The sequence below is a fragment of the Nomascus leucogenys genome, chromosome 12 (genome assembly GCF_006542625.1).
Source record: "Nomascus leucogenys isolate Asia chromosome 12, Asia_NLE_v1, whole genome shotgun sequence".
Lineage (NCBI taxonomy): Eukaryota > Metazoa > Chordata > Mammalia > Primates > Hylobatidae > Nomascus > Nomascus leucogenys.
Window position 1 is genome coordinate 83,112,225 of NC_044392.1, and position 4,310 is coordinate 83,116,534.

A 4,310-nucleotide genomic window follows, 5' to 3' on the forward strand; every position below is an offset into this window, starting at 1 on the left:
CAGGGAAAAACTTCTGAAAATCTGTGAGCATGGCAAAGAGAAAGTACTCTAGAATTCTTGCTGATAGGGTTAAGGATGGAGTTCTTGGGTGATAACATTGCTATGCAAGGAGAGTTTGCTGCAACATTTTATAACTCAAGAGCTGCTGGCCCAAGGCTATGCTATGCTGTTGCAACATATTTGGATCCATCTCACATTGTGGTGATGAGAGTGAGAAGAAGAATTTAAACATCTTAGTCTCACTTGGCTTATTAAAACAACTTTGGTTTATTGAGAGCACCAAGGTGCACCTCATGCCCTCTCAAGGTTAGGGAAGATGAGCTTAGGATATGATGTGGGGGTAGGGGAATGCACTGGCTTCTTCATTGACTACCCAGTGGTTACCAGAGGCACAGGAGGAGGCAGAGGCAAAAAGGCTGTAGAGAAAGGGAGGGCTGGAGAAGTAAGTGGGCAAGGAAATTAAGGAGGGAGGATGGTGTATGTTTGAGAGCAGAGTGAAAGGGAAAGGAAAGACCCTGGAGTTGTTTAACACTGTTTTCACTGTTGAAGTTGGGGAGAATTAGTAAAACAGAACCGGTCTCTTCTTTAGCAGTAGAGAGTGAGGAGAAAATCAGTTGAGGGAAGGAGAAAATGAGCCAGTTAGTTAATACTTCTGTAGGCCCACTAGGCATCAGGCACTGCTGCATTTTCTTCTTGAGAACTTAGGAACAGAGAAGCCTCCAGCATTTGTACCTGGAAAACTTACAAAGATATATCAGACATCTCCTTGTCCTTAATATATACTATAGGCTTGTCTAGAATTTAGAATTCTAGATTTTAGTTTTCTTTTAGCCCAGTGTTCAGTCTCCACTGTTTGGTCAGAGGGCTTAGACCCCTTTTGTTTAGAGGTTGAACTTTCACATACACAGATGGGATGCCCTCAGCCTGAAGGCTGTAATCAATATTGGGAGAGTTGGGATGGGCAGCAGTGCACTTAGCTAGGGCCTCATAGTCACTAAAGGCAGGGCCTCAAATATAGACTTCTAACATTTATCTCAAAATGAGGTTGTATTAGGTTGAACTATATGACATTATTGATTTTCTAGGTTAAAAAAATGATTGAATATCAACAGTTTCATGTGGTTCAACTTAATACCTTAACTCATTGTAAATTATGTATGTGTTAAAGGTATTAATTTGTTTTTGTTTTTGTTTTTGTTTTTGTTTTTTTTGAGACGGAGTCTTGCTCTGTCACCCAGGCTGGAGTGCAGTGGGACAATCTCGGCTCACTGCAAGCTCCGCCTCCCGGGTTCACGCCATTCTCCTGCCTCAGCCTCTCCGAGTAGCTGGGACTACAGGCGCCCGCCACCACGCCCGGCTAATTTTTTTGTATTTTTAGTAGAGACGGGGTTTCACCATGGTCTCGATCTCCTGACCTCGTGATCCTCCCGCCTCGGCCTCCCAAAATGCTGGGATTACAAGCGTGAGCCACCGCGCCTGGCCAGGTATTAATTTGTTAAATGAAAATATTTCAAAACTATCATTTTCAAAAATCTGCTTTGTCTTTTTTTTTTTTTTTTGAGACGGAGTTTTGCTCATGTTGCTCAGGCTGGAGTGCAGTGGTGCAATCTCGGCTCACTGCAACCTCTGCCTTCCGATTTCAAGTGATTCTCCTGCCTCGCCTTTCCAAGTAGCTGGGATTACAGGCACCTGCCACCATGCCCGGTATTTTTTTTTAGTAAAATTACTAAACTTAGTAAATTTTAAAAATTTAAAATTTTTGTATTTTTAGTAGAGATGGGGTTTCACCATATTGGCCAGGTTTTCTTGAACTCCTGACCTTGTGATCTGCCCACCTCGGCCTCCCAAAGTGCTGGGATTACAGGCGTGAGCCACCGTGTCTGGCCTGTCATTTAAAAAAAAATAACAGAGCTGGGTATGGTGGCATGTACCTGTAATCCCAGGTACTAGGGAGGCTGAGGCAGGGGGATGAAAATATTTAAAAACTATCATTTTCAAAAACCTGCTTTGTCATTAAAAAAAAAATAACAGAGCTGGGCATAGTGGCATGTACCTGTAATCTCAAGTACTAGGGAGGCTGAGGCAGAGGGATCACCTGAGCCCAGGAGTTTGAGTCCAGCCTGGGCAACATAGCAAGACCCTGTCTCTAAAAAAAATACTTTTTAAAAAAAAAGTTGGGACCCGCTCGGCTTCTGCCTGTCGCCCCAAGATGGCAGACACAATGAGCTGGCGCCGCGCTGGTTGCCCGTGGGGTGGCTGTGAGGACGAACGGTCGGCGAGGCTCCACAGTCCAGGTGGAAGACTGTCGTCCAAGCAGGAGGAAGAGGAGGAGGCGGCCCAACTGTTGGCCAACTTCCCCCTAGCCGCCGGCGCGGTGCCCGCCTCACCCAGGTTGGCCCTTAGGCAGCCTGCCTGCTCGTCGCCGCCTGGCCGTGCGCCGCCGCTGCCTTCCCCAGCCGCAGCCATGAAGCTGACCCACTGTGTGCTGCTGCGGAGCTTCTTTATCGCCAACGTGTTCTGCGAAAACTCGGACAAGATTAACTGCTTCGATTTCAGCCCTAACAGCGGGGTGATCACTTCGAGCAGCAACGATGACTCTATCATGCTCTATGACTGCCAGGAGGACAAACCAAAACCCTGTTCAGTAAGAAATATGGTGTGGCCTCATCAGATACAGTCCTGCGGCAAACACAGTTGTTTACAGCTCTAACAAAATAGACGATACTATTCGTTATTTGTCCTTGCATGACAACAAATATATCAGATACTTTCCTGGACATAGCAAAAGGGTGGTGGTCTTGTCCATGTCACCTGTGGATGACACTTTCATTTCTGGGTCTCTTGAATAAGACCATTCGACTCTGGGATCTCTCGTCTCCCAACTGCCAGGGCCTCATGCATATAAAGGGGAAGCCAGTTTGTTCTTTTGATCCAGAAGGGGGAATTTTTGCTGCTGGTGTCAACTCTGAAATGGTCAAACTTTATGACCTTCGTTCTTTTGATAAGGGGCCATTTGCTACCTTTAAGATGCAGTATGATCAAACTTGTGAGTGGACAGCACTTAAAATCAGCAACGGTGGCAAGCTCATCCTCATTTCCACCAATGTCAGCTTCATTCGTCTCATTGGTGCATTCAAAGGAGTGGTGAGACACACATTTGGCAGTTATGCCAACAGCAAAGCTGTCACACTGGAGGCTTCATTTACTGCAGACTCTCAGTTTGTTATTATGGTTCAGAGGATGGCAAGATCCATTTCTGGAATGGAGAGAGTGGTATAAAAGTAGCTGTGTTGGATGGTAGACACACAGGCCCAATTACCTGTTTGCAATTCAACCCCAAGTTTGTGACTTTTGCCAGCGGGTGTACCAACATGGCCTTTGGGTTGCCCACCATTGATGACTGACCCTGATGCTGCTTGGCTATTTCTGTACAGTGAGGGCTGCCAGCAGGAAGAAACTCAGAGGGGACTGAGATAATAGTGGGACTGGATCATTTGACTGTGCTGGAGAACATCCTTTTACATGGCCTTCCCATGGATGTGCTGTACATCTGCTCAAAAGAAAATAATTACTTTGCTGAGCATCTTCAAAAGGACTCTTGGTGCAACAGACTCAATTGGAACTCAGCTTTTCTAGCTGTCACTGCATCAAGCTCTGCTAGAGGAGTGACCAGACTCCTAATTTGGGTATAGTGGGGCTCTCAAGCATCTTCAATTTGAATATACATGCCGCTGAGGAGTCAGTGAACTCTTCAGTTCCTCACATCCCTTCTCCTACCCCCCTAAATGTATGGGAAGCCACAGTCCTGGTTTTGAAATGCTGCAGCAGCTCAGTGCCCCTTGCCCTCACCCTGCATGTCTTGTTACTGGGTCTCCCCGTGTACTTGTGGCATTATCCACAACCGTCATGTTTCTTAGGTGCCAAACACTTACAGAAATGTTTTCTTATATCTTGGGGTTAGAGAAAGGGACAAATACAGAAGGACCTTGCTTGCAGGAAGCTGTGCAGTCAGTCACTGCAGTTAGTTGTGTGAAGCTAGGTGGTCGGGCAGGCCTCAGGCTGTAAGTGTTGGGTGGGAAAAGGGCCTGAAAGGGAAGGAAGGGGGAGGGTAGCAGGTGAGTTCCTAGGGCTGGAAGGTTTAGCAGCAGCCTGGTGCAGTGCCCTGTCATCAAGACAAACTCACGGTCCTCCTGGATGCCTACGAAGCTTGGTTTGTACAAAAGCAAGGTGGGAGTCTATTTTTGTACGTGAGATACATCACACTTTGCTGTGGGCTAGTATTGTGAAGTGAGTCTGAGTTGTTTACACTG

At 46.5% G+C, this 4,310-nt stretch overlaps 1 pseudogene; it reads left to right on the top strand.

Moving 5' to 3' along the window:
• Window positions 1-2,464: 2,464 nt before the first annotated feature.
• On the top strand, window positions 2,465-3,404 carry LOC100584999 (annotated as a pseudogene).
• Window positions 3,405-4,310: the final 906 nt, after the last annotated feature.